This window comes from Actinia tenebrosa, unplaced genomic scaffold (genome assembly GCF_029948245.1).
Source record: "Actinia tenebrosa isolate PJP-AT-01 unplaced genomic scaffold, QUT_ActTen_1.0 PGA_scaffold2__45_contigs__length_23673736, whole genome shotgun sequence".
Taxonomy (NCBI): Eukaryota; Metazoa; Cnidaria; class Anthozoa; order Actiniaria; family Actiniidae; genus Actinia; species Actinia tenebrosa.
Genome location: NW_028292579.1, coordinates 19,789,739 through 19,803,202, shown reverse-complemented (window position 1 = coordinate 19,803,202; position 13,464 = coordinate 19,789,739).

Genomic DNA, 13,464 nt, shown 5'->3' with positions numbered 1-13,464 from the left:
AATGCACAAAGGAAATGGCACAAATTCCATCAGGAAAAAGTGTGATTTCTTTTGCATATACAGTCAACTCTCGCCTTGTGAACACACCGATATTACGGACAACTCGCTATTACAGACTAATGAAAAATCGACGGCAGTAATATTGACAAAAAAATTAATCTATGTTTATTGATACCAAGTGACGGTCCCCTATATACGCTATATATATACCAGAAATCACATATATGTAAAATCCTAGTATGGGACTTTCTCAGAATCAAATTTAGGGGCAGGCGGCAGGTTTTATAAAGATACTGACAATGAAATATAGAATATTCAAGATATTTGAAGCAAGGATTAGAGAGAGCTATGCTATGAGTAGAGAAAACTTGAAGGAAAAACAAGCTATCTAAATGAAATATCAATATGAACCAATGAAAAGTTCGTGCATGTACTAGGAAAACTGGTTTCTAGGATAAGTATCGTTCTGTTATTTTTTAATTTATTAATTAAAAATAACCAGGACCATACTTCCAGACATCGAATGCTGAACCGTCGTATGGACTTACGGCTACGCTGGAGATTTCTACCCCAACACCGCTATCCCGAGAGGAATTACAGACTGATCAGGAAGCTCGGCCGAAGCCTAAGGGAGAGGTTAGTCGGCCCCTAGACCGTAGATGATTAACCCCTTGCTATGACCAGCAGACCCAGTATGCCGACTGCGTCGCTGATGCATAAGTGCGCATGGTCACTCTCTTCCATGTGGGATGCGTTTTGGAAATTAGCTGTAATCAGTATACACTAGTTACACGCAAACTCATTTGAGTTAAAAATATGTTTCTTAAGAATGTGTTGTTTTTATCTTCTTAAGAAAAATTTCAGAAAAATCAATAGATTGTTCAGTGGACCTCTTGCTTCAGTAGACTCCTTTCAAATTGTATTGGATGCCAGGTTAAGAAAAGTTGCAATGATGATTGCTTTTGTATTTTCCTGTTAGTATCGCATCCAAGATAATATTCAGATAATATACATAATATGATGGTTATAAATCAGTTGAAACAATAGTTTGAGCTGCGTCGGTGTATATATAATGCACATGATATTATGGGTTATAAGTAAGCTGTACACCGCCTAGAATAAACTCAGTGAGAACTAGCAAACTAGCTAGAGCTGCGTCGGTGTATATAATACACGTCATGGGTTATAAGTAAGCTGTACACCGCCTAGAATAAACTTCAGTGAGAACTAGCTAGCGAGCAAACTAGCGTTGATGTATATAGTACACCATGGAATATATAGAGAACTAGCGAGTAAACTTTCATTTTTCAGAGGTATTCTACAGTTCCATGCACTCTACAGTGTTCAGTTAACTTATACCCATGCATCATTTAAAATTTCTTTACTGACAAGGCCACCTGATAGTTTGATCTTCAAATACGCCATACGATCATCTTTCTATCGTGATGTATGTCCAGTCATACTAAATGCGTATCACTGACAGCAATCTTGATTCACCAAGGCCATGTTTTATTGGTACATCGCATCCACATATGCATCCCGTGTCTAAAAATACCTAATGAATCATTAAAAAGGTCAATGTTCTCTGATTAGAATTTTTTTCAAATAGTGATTAAATCTTAGCCCAGTCATCGGATCATCCTTCATAGGCCCACGAAACGAATTATCATCCGTGGGTGTGTTAATAGCCGATAAACCACAGATAACCTGGATGTACAGGATGTCAGGCGGTACACGACACGCGAACCACTAGCACTATAGGCACCATGGGAACACACACTGGTCAAACGTGTTCATCTGTGTCAACAGCTGTCAGAAGTAGATCAGCTTGGGAGTGGAAAATATAGTGTACGAAGAAACTCAAATCGTTTCTTCTGTCATTCAGATAGGAAGGAAAAAAGGGAGGAAGAAAGAAAGAAAAAAGAAAAGGGAAAAGAATAAAAAGAGCAAAGAGAAAGAAAGAAAGAAGTAAAGAAAAGAAGGAAAAAAAGTAAAGAAAAAGAAAAAGAAAAAGAAAGAAAGAAAGAAAGAAAGAAAGAAAGAAAGAACTGAGAAGTAGAAAAAAGGAAGACAAACGAGAGACAAGAGAAAGTCTGCATCATCCAATTAACTTGAATAATAAATTACAATGGGCCAGAGTGATTAAGGTTTTCCACATATCAACCAAATCTGCTCATTAATTTGATAGCAAACATTTCGTTCCTCACATAAAACGTATACTAAAAGAGCTGAATATAACGTTCTTGTGGATAAGCCGATCGGTTCAGTTACCGTGCATTCCACCTCATTTCAAAGCCATTCAGCGTATCGTCAATTGTCATGACATCACCAAGTGTCCCTCTCAGATAAAAACTAACAAGACCTTTCTAAAGACTATTTTTTTCCTTTAAAGAGCTCTTTGTTAGAAGCTTGTTGTCAAATCAATAGGGTAAATCACTTTCCTTTTTGATGAAAAGAAATGTCTATTCACTGAACATGTCAAAGATTTAGTATTAAGAAGAGAATATATGTCAATTGGAGATCGTATACACTCATCACAGTTTATGTGTGTTAATTCTGCACATTGAGGTATTGATTATTAGGTGTATAATGAGCTTTTATCACATGAAAAAGAATAATCACCTGTAAAGAGCGTGTAAAAAGTAATAAAATCGCGAAGATATAAATTTTCAAAATCAAAATTTTGTATGGAAAAACCACTCGTTATAAAGGCAATGGACGCCATATGTACAACCAAAGAGTTTGTACAAAATTTACACTTTTCCGCAAAACATATCTTGCGACAAGTTTTGACATTGTTTTCTGCAAGTTTTACTTATTTTTTCTTTTTCCAGCTAAAGTAATTATTTTTCTGTTTTACTTATTTAAAAAATCGTGATAAAAGCTTATTGTCATTCAAACGTTAAATGCTTAACAAAAATTCTCATCTTGAGTTGCTGTCGCAAAATTCTAAAAAAAGGTAAATTGATAGAGCAAAAAGCCGTTGTTTTATTTCTCTTTTGGATAAAAAGAATAAGCTTGGTCATCGAAGATTCATTATTGAAAAATAAAATGTATTGAACTCTATTTCTTCTTTTTTCTTTTCTTCTTTTCGTTTCTTCCATTGTCCCGCTTTTCCTGAATGTAAAGAGATTCTGCTCTAAGTATTTACCCATATCTATCATTTGTTCATTTACGCTTTTGATCGAACAGTGAAATCGAAGCCAAGATTACGGAGCATCGATCTCGCTAAGCTCCTGAACACCAGCGATATGACTCCACTAAATGAGTCTTAATCCATTGAGTGATTCCCAGATGAGGTTTCGGATGTCTTCAACAGATAACAAATCTTTGTGTGCAGTAATGTGAATCTTTCTATAGTCGGCACTTGTTCTCTGTGACTTAGATAAAGTCTAATGTTTTGACCGCACAGAGAAGCCGCAACGGCTACCCATGTAAACGAACCGGGCACAAACACAAAATGTGATGAACAGATAAGCATGGATTTTAGAGTATAATTCCCTTGTTACTAAGACGAGTTCTTTGCAAAAATGATCTAAAAATGAAACCCCTTCAGTACGCTCTTTACATGGCTTCGTGATTTCAATCTTCCGAACACTGCAACTATACGTTTATTCATAGTATGGCTATTATTCAGTCCATTTTTTGCCGTTATGGCCCGATAAACCACGTTCTTTCAGTCCATACCTATGATTATCCAAAAATGTATAACTATATATTGGTTGTATTGTCTGAGGTGATCACATTATCGCTGTTATTGTTCCTGATCCTCGTTTATTCTTCTACAAACAACTCCCTAACAATATCGAAATCCCTGGATTGACGTTAGGAGTTCTTAAAAATCAATTTAAACCTTAATTGTTCTAGTGTAGTGAGGGTACATGTGTTTAGATGTTATAGTTCGTGATTAAAGATGCCTCATTATTGCATCGTATGGGCTTTGATTCCCAGCTTCCTATTGCTGTTAAGAAAGTGATAATAAGACCTTTCATGAGGTCATCCCAGCTAGCACTTCCCCGGAAGAGTTAATTTATACTCAGCCAAACTCATTTACCATAAATATGCTGACATCCCCAAACTTCTAGAACCATTTTAAAGTCTCTGTTAAAAAAAGATATAGTGACATGTTTGTCTTGTCAATAGTACCCTGTATAACTGATCATGGCCACCATGCGTGAACTGAAAGCCCCGCCACGTGCTCTTTTGTACGCTCCTTTGTGTCAAAGACCACTTAATTTGAGGATAAGTTTCACTTGAGTCAACACCACCGTACCATCCGTGAAACCACTAAATTATTAGCTGTTAGGCTAACAGTCTATTAAGACTTATTAAGAGATCTACCGACTCTCCATTGTCTCTAAAACCAATCCTCGTTTCCTCATCACTTCAATATTACTCCTGCCATCTCCATGAAACACACATCAACTCGCAGTGAAAAATTCAGTCATTATCTGACAGACGTGACGTGTATTCGAGCTGTTTACGGACATTATTGACTGTGAGTAAGGTATCATAAAACCTTTTTTTTTTTTGTATCAGCGACAAATTAAGAAACAAAGCACAACCCGGCGAGTTTACTCGTACCGATTATTTCCCCATAAAGGAAGAGGTCTTTGTTCCATTTACATGAACGATCTTGAACTTCTTTGTAAGTTTTTTTTCAGCATTACCTTGTTATGAAAACCGTCTTTATTAAGACCCTAACGACCACAATAGGCGAGTAAGGACGTCTTTTGTGCATGCAAGACAAAACGTTCAACAATACCTTCGAGAAAGTCTCAAGAGCCACCCTGAATACACTCTTCAATGCTCGTGCCTTTAATTCTTGTGCAGTGATTTAGAAATTATAAGGAAAAAATCATTTTACAGAGCTCGTTATAGTTATAATGTACTGCCTAATTATCCATTGCGTGGTGTGTGCTCTAGGGTGCGTGTGGTGTTGATATTAATGAACAAAGGAACATTTCTTGCTGGGGGTACACAAACTGAAAACACGTTTTTGTGGTCTATAAATCACATGGTATCGAATCGCTGTCATTCCTATCAAGACATGTTTGTTTTTCACTTTCGAAATCGACAAGGTCGTTCGTGCGAGGTGTGCTTGCCCTTATTGAACGTCTATTTTTATCAAAAATGTTGATGCCTGGTTGAAAAGTTCCTTTCATTTTTATCTTGTAAAAGCAGTGACCCCCAAATTTTATTCTATCCAAGACCCCCTGTTGGCATCATAATCTCCTTGCTTCAAGAATCCAGATATACAAATATTTCCTTTCTTCTTTACGAGAATTCGTTTTCGTTTCTATCCCCGATGTTATGTCGATAGATGACCCTGGGTGTCTCGAAAATTCATATATACTTTTACGGTTCCTGTTTAATTTTATTTCATATGCACTGTGAGATAAGATATTCCTTGTAGAAACACTAGTTCTATTGTTACCAAAAACTCTATTAGCAGTGAAGGAAGAAAAGAAAAAGCGCAAGAAAAATTGGGATTAGAAAAGAAGAAATAAAAAGAGAAAGGAAATAGAAACATTAACACATTGTTTACTTCTCTAGCTTTTTTCCCTCCCTCTGTACATATTACTAGTTATCTCGAGTGCTGCATTTGTAGCTATAATTCCATACATGAATAATTAGAATTTCTCTTGACTTCTCACTCAAGTTTCGAAACCTTATGGTTGCCTGATATGTATGTATAATATTCCTGGGCAGATTAAAAATCTATTTGCAGTCATTCTATTAACTACAATTAATATGTCATCATTCCTTTGTCTATAAAACTAGATTCTTTTCAACATTCTATAATGAAACTCAATTTGAAGTCAAAATAATAGGGAAAAAATTGAATCGCTTGGAACGTAAGTTTTGTTCCCACAAATTGAGATGTATTGGGAATATGCTGCCAAAGGCTCATACTCTTAAAAAAATTAGTGGGGAAAAAGGATTCTTCGAGACATATATTCTGCTGCAGACCTGGACAGAATGCTGCAAAAATAGTGCCATTGTATTGCTTAAAGGAGAAATCTATATCTTGAATTACCTCCTCTAAATTTACTGATGTTGTGATCTATGCAGTATATTTCAATAAACCCTTTTGAATGCTGTCATTCCACTCATCAGTTCTCCTAGTAGTGCCTTGCATATCGATATCGCTATGTAAGACTCTGGTTGAGGTAAAGAAATTGTTTTTAATTTTCCAGGAATAGAAATGAGAATAAATAAAAACGTCAAACTCTTCATGTGAAAGTTGCAGTCGTCATTTTAGCATTGAAAATCAGAACTCTTGGATTTGTATTGCACAGTCAGGTACATGAGACCTACAGAGACGATTAACAGAAAAGAATAGGTTATGGGCCAGACAATGTTAATATATTGTTCCTGGAAACCAAAACTTTGTCTGTCCCAGCTCAAGGACGTTGAAATGGGTAAAATGAAGGGTAATACTAGAGACTGTTTTGTGTGCTATTATTAGACAAATAACTGATATATAATTAATCTTAATTAATATTTTACCTTTTCATCATTACTGTATAATTAATCTTGATGATTAAACTTTAAACCCGTGTCACAATGATAGTTAGGGTTTTGTTTGCTTATTCAACCCCGAACAACGGAATACCGCATTCTAAAATCACTGCTTTCAATGAAGATTCTGAAAGGATTCAAAAAGTCTGCAATTTGATAACATTTTTCCAAGACTATTTTTGTACACTTTACCATGGTATCGATAATCAGGACTTCTCATGGGTTTTAATTGTAATGTCATATTTTACCACAATATATTCTAATAAATTCTTTTTCACCAAGAAAATTTGTAACAGCTCATATTATAGGTTATAATTTTAAAATCTTGATACGGTATTTTACCACTAAGTAGCAATAATAATAGCTTAGGTAGTACACGTGGGCTCAGTAACCCCACACTTTTGTTTTAAAAAGCGAGTAGTGTGCCTTGGTTAGTAAGTAAGCTGCCTGCTATGCAAGAGGTCCATAGTTTGATCCTCAGTGACCTCACACACTTGATTTAAAGAGCAAGTGTGGCTTGGTTAGTTAGTGTTCTGCCTGCTAAGCAAGAGTTTCATAGTTTTATTCTTACTAGTAACCTCACACACTCGTCTTAAGGAGCAAGTGCGGCTTGGTTAGTTAGTGTTCTGCCTGCTAAACAAGAGGTTGATAGTTTGATTCTTACTAGTAACCTCACACAATCGTCTTAAGGAGCAAGTGTGGCTTGGTTAGTTAGTGTTCTGCCTGCTAAGCAAGGGGTCCATAGTTTGATTCTTACTAGTAACCTCACACACTTGTTTCAAAGTGCAAGCGTGGCTTGGTTAGTTAGTAAGCTGCGTACTATGCAAGAAGTCCATAGTTTGATCCTCAGTGACCTCACAAACTTGTTTTAAAGAGCAAGTGTGGCTTGATTAGTTAGTGTGCTGCCTGCTAAGCAAGAGGTCCATATTTTGATCCTCAGTGACATCACACACTTGTTTTAAGGAGCAAGTGTGGCTTGATTAGTTGCCTGCTAAGCAAGAGGTCCATAGATTGATCCTCAGTGACCTCACACACTTGATTTAAAGAGCCAGTGTGGCTTGGGTATTAGTAAAGCTGCGTGCTAAGAATCATTTGTGTGGCTTGGTGTGCTCCAAACTAAGAGCTGGCAAGAGGTCTGCGGTCTGTGTACATGGGCTCTTAAATACCTTCGCCGCCGATGAAGAATCCCAAGAAAATGCGCATCAAAAAAAATCTGTAAATGTAGAACTTTATTTAGGTAATGTGGCCCTTTTAGCATCTTGGCTGGTATCCAGTCCTCTCCTCCAGCAGTAATTATCAACCATCATGGTTCTTTCCCATTCCCGTGCAAGTCACTAACATCATTGTCCCCGGGGTGTTTGATGAAGCCTTGGGAGTCGTTCTTGAAGGTCTAAGTACATTGTAAACGTGCTAATTGCTGTTAACGCAGGTGCCAAGATCAAACAAATAGCTCAGATCTACTCCAGATAAGCTTCTTTAACCAGAAATGATCTTGCGTGGTGTTTGGTTTTTGTTTTGACTAACGGCTTCTTAAGTTCTCTTCACTCTTTGATTTCCATTTTTTGGTCATAATTTTTTCACTCCGATAAATTATACGCAGAGGAGTGGGAGTAAAGAACCATGTGCGCCTACTAAAACACGATTTCATGTCGAAAAGATTTAAATGAATCAATTATTACGCATTCCATGCATATAAAGAAATTCCTAATTAAAAGTTGTAATATATAGTTTTATTCTACTAGAAAGTATCTAGGCCAATTAGAAAAAAAAGCCTTTTATGAACACGTTCCTTGCATGTATATACCCAGCTATGCAGGGTAAAATCACTCACTCTAGCCTTTCTCTCTCTTCAAGACACTTAGCGCACCCAAAGCCTTAAAGTAAATATCACTTTAATTTGGAAAGCCTGAGGATAAGACGACTTTATACCATATGCTTCTCAATAACCGTTTCTTAAATGGACTTCTACTATTGTAGTCCTTAAAGAAATCTCCCAGACTCATCATCACCAGAGATCACATGTTCTTTGAGAACAGAAGAGAAGGAAGTAATAGCACGAGAATTTTTGTATTAAAAATGTAGTGTCTGCTCGTTTGTCGTCGTTTTATCAAGTATTTTATTGTACAGAATGAAAATCCTTTCATGTAAATGACAAATTAAGCTACAATTATGATGCTTGTTATAATTGTTATTAGCCTGGATTTGGAGTCATACTCCGAGCTTTAATCACTAGTCGAATTTATTCCTGTCATTACTCATTATACTCCCGATAAGAACCCCCTTATCGCAATTAGACACCACAGATAAAAACCTCTGATAGTGCGCAATAAGTCAACACAAACTACGGATAAGGGGTAATTCTATCATTACACAGTCATATACTCCAAGGTATTATAAATTATACTTCTAAGTACCCTTCTTCGATGACATATGTTTTTATTGCACTTGTTTCTGCGGCCGGCTTTAGGTTTATCAAATGAAGCACTTGCACTGTGCTAGACCAATGGTTTTGCTTCTGAAATAAAAGCTGTTCTGCTAGGAAACTCCATTAGGAGATAATTGAGCTTAAGAAGTAAGCAATACTAAGGGAATCTGGCTCTAGGTCTATCTGTTGCGGGTTATGACTACACGATTAGAATGATGTATTGTTTTCGTTTTAACAGTGATACGGCGGGAACTTCCTCAATAAAATGTGCTAGATGGGTGTACAAATGAAGTCATAATCTATAGGGAAAATTACTTCAAAACTAAAGGAAAACATTCCATAAAATTATAAGATTTCATCATGAAAAACTCGTAAATGTGTAATATATAATCGTAGAAAATAAAGTAAAAACAAAATTTTGCGTTTTGAATTCCTGGTGAGAAGCCAGTAAAAGCATACAATAATCGTGGAAAATATCGCTTTTTCCTGTTAAAACACAAATAAAATGTAGAAAAATTCGTGGTAAAATACCGTATCAAGATTTTAAAATTATAACCTAAATATTGAGTTGTTTTAAATTTTCTTGGTGAAAAAGAATTTATTGAAATATATTGTGGTAAAATATGGCATTAAAATTAAACATCCATGAGAAGTCCTGATCATCGATACCATGGTAAAATGTACAAAAATAGTCTTGGAAAAATGTTATCAAATTGCAGACTTTTTGAATCCTTTCAGAATCTTCATTGAAAGCAGTGATTTTAGAGTGTGGTATTTCGTTGTTCGGGGTTGAATAAGCAAACAAAACCCTAACTATCATTGTTACACGGGTATTATGGGGATTCTTTACATCCAGAAAGTGTGATTTGTACATCAAAAGCTTATTATTTCAAACTATACAAAAATCTGTCTCAAATAAAACGACCAAGACAAAAAAGGAGTTGTCATCGATAAAACCGGCTTTCAACCAGAATTTGACAACGTAAATATTTCTGTAATAATAAATGAATCCATTTCTCTAAAAAAAAAATTTGATAATAAATATTGAATGGATCCATGATAAAAACGTAGAATCGGTATTAGACCTTTGTAGTGGACTTTTCGGGTTAATGAAATATTGGGCGTGCTATAGCTAGCGAGTAAACTAGTTTGAGCTGAGACGGTGTGTGAAGAATAGAATACGATGGGTTATAGAACTAGCGAGCAAACTAGTATGATCTGCATCGGTGGATAATGCATATAATGTTATGGGTTATAGGTAAGCTGAACACCGTGGAATAAAAGAGAACTAGCGAGTAAACTAGTCTGATCTGCGTCGGTGTATAATGCATAGAATATAATGAGTTATAGGTAAGCTGAGCACCGTGGAATAAAAAGAGAACTAGCGAGTAAAACTAGTCTGAGCTGCATCGGTGTATAATGCATATAATGTTATGGGTTATAGGTAAGCTAAACAACGCGACTGAAATAAAAAGAAAATTAATAGTAATCACACTGTTGTTCAGTCGTTGTCTGGGAACCTAATACGGGCGTCTATCGGTTTCATCAAACATTCACTTCTTCCAATCATCAAAATACATCAGGCAGCGTATAAATTAGCTTTCAAAACAAAACGCATATTATTTTGAGAAGAAAACCAGCATTTTTTAAAAACAATTTTGATTCATAATTCATTCACGGGCTTTGTTATAGCATTTTCCTTCCATTTAATAAAAACAGTGCCTTAGTTCTATATTCGTCAATTGTTGGTACTTGATCCGTGTTTTTGTCATTCATTTTTTATCTTCCTTTATTGTAGACGTTGCTTCTCTTCTCCTTTTGTCTTTTTCAGGCTTTTTTCTTAGCTCAGCAGTTGGTAGTTTCATTCCAAGTGTTACACTTAGGCCCTTCTTGACCCCCTGTCAATGCTATAGAAGTGATCATACCTAGGCGTTCACAATAGCGCCATAGTATGAGACGCATTTCAATCAACTCCAAAGTCTATTCTCTCTCTTTCTTGTAACTCCAAGTATGACGTCTTTATTAGGAGAATACTTGGCGATCTTCAAACAAAACCACTCTTATAAGCTTCAAGCTGGTGTCAGGAAACTATAAGACTAATATTCCTAGAAGTTCACACTCACTTCACCCTTGTTCTTTCCAGTTGTCCAAACAATTTATCGTTTCAATCGTTTTTATTTTTTCTCTAGATCAATACCTGCTTTCGACATACTCCTATTCAATTCTAACGTGTTACGCGTTGGGCTTGTCCCTCTGAGTAAACATAAACCTCGATGTCTTAAAACTAAGTAAATAAGTTCGACAACTTTTGTTTTGGATCACAAGAGCGCGCACTAAGGCTTTTGACACGAGACCTCGGCGGCTGCGTGTTACAAAAACAAGAGACTTCCAAGCTTTTACTGCTACTTTATTAACAACTATCACCAAGCACCTACCCACACATTAAACTGTACAAACATTGTAATAACTCTTTATGAAGGAAGCGATAGTTTTGACACAATACGTGACACAAAACCACCTTATAACAAAATCGAACTATCAATGTACTTAAGACGATGTTCAAAACTCAATGAAAGTTTATCCTGGGGAAAAAAGGACTTTAAAACAATGAAATAAGTTAGATTTCACCTTGGTTTTGTTTAGGTACAATTCAAATCGAAATCTCAGCGTTGTCTGCGATTTTTAATCAAAAAAGGGCGGCAAGGCATGATTTGTAATATTGCCCAGTATTCTGCTCCGTAATTAGAATCGTCATACAATATTTCCAGTGTAATCATCTTAGAGAGCTCCTATTCCCATCACAAAATCTAGCCACAAGGTCTATGAAGGATCATTTACACTGTTTTCGACATTAATATAGAACTTGTTTCTTTCTTAGTTTAGCAAGAGCGTCCTACTGTTTTTGACAACTCTTTGGAAGGCTCTCCTCCAGTGTAGTAAGACTACAAGTTTGAATAACCCTTAAAAGAGAAGCTTTTTATTCTATTTTTGTAAAGAAGGGCGTCGCACTCATAGGCGCCCACACTCTAATTCACACACCAAGTTAACAAGATTCTTATTACGCGCATTTTTCCTGTGGAGAAAGCAAGTTATAGCAATATCTTAAGCCGTATATTCTAGTCAAGTATATTATAGAATAACGAAAATACCATTCTCTTTCGACTAGTAATTTTCAATCCGTACAAGCCCTCCGGGGAAACCTTTCCTATGTAAAATAAACACTACCAAGCTTCGTTCTCTTTTCTTTTTTATGGCATTGTTCTGATTTTCGTTCATAATTGTGCGGATTGACTTCAACGACAAGAACTTGAAAGCGCCTCAATGAGGTGTTAATAATGAATAAACTTATTCAAATTTTTGAGTGGTTCGTATTAACTTGCTGTTCAAAGCGTGGTAGGTGATGATTACTTCTGTAAGTAGCACTTCTGGGGCTGTCTTCCCTCAAGTGAGGCATTAGGATTTTTCTTTTGATTACATTCGCGTAGGGTTCGACTAAAATATAGATACTTTACTAGACGGGGTGAAAGTGGCCCTTGGGATGAAAACGCTGGTTCTAGAAGCAGTACCTCTTAGAAAGCACATTAAGAACATAACGCAATAAGATGAATATATCTCGACAGGGATCCAGCTTTTCGAAAAGTTCTATCTACTGGTATTTTGAAACTAAACTTGCATATATTGATATGCGAGTCATTGTGGATAGATATGATATGTTTTGTTTCGAACCGAATGCGCTAATTTACTTGTCAAACCAATGTGAAAGGCGAACTAGACATTTGGCGTAGGAAACAATACTGTGTTATCAGTATCAGCCATTGCACTTCCTTTGAGAACCCACCACGAAGAATGGACACCCGCATTGTAATGTCTTTCTCACCTATAGAAAAATACATCTATCTCTGCTTGACGAGCTATGGAGCACACTTATAATACCTTACAGATCTTCGAGATTCGATCTTAGGAAGATCTTCACTTGTCATAATCAAAATGGTCGAATCGAAAAGTTTTTGTCTTAGTACAATTATAAAGAGTTCTATATTATTAGCAAAGCTTGAAGAATAGGAAAATGTTGAATATGCCCTTGTAAAAATGCCAGGCTCGTTCGTTCTTTAGATTCGTAACAAAAAATCCTAATTCAATCTGTCAATGTTGCCAAAGATGTTGGATGTTTTAGTACAGTGGGAATAAAAACGAATGATTCTAAAATTCTAAATTTAAAACTATGATATAATGTGAAAGAAATTGGAGGGTAAGCTTTCTTTTTGGTTGGACTGATGCCACTCAAAATATAATAAATAAGCCATTTTTCCAAATTTTAGTTTTAAGAAAATGGTGTGCTTGCAATAATGTGAAAATTCCAATGCATTTGAATTTTCAAGCGGTTTGTTTTACGAAAATAAAAAAATATATATGCTGGTAATATTGAAAAATAATATTGGTTCATCAACATAATAAATAAAAAAGATTGTCCTTGATCATACAAATTATATTCTTTGCAGTTTTGAGAATAAATT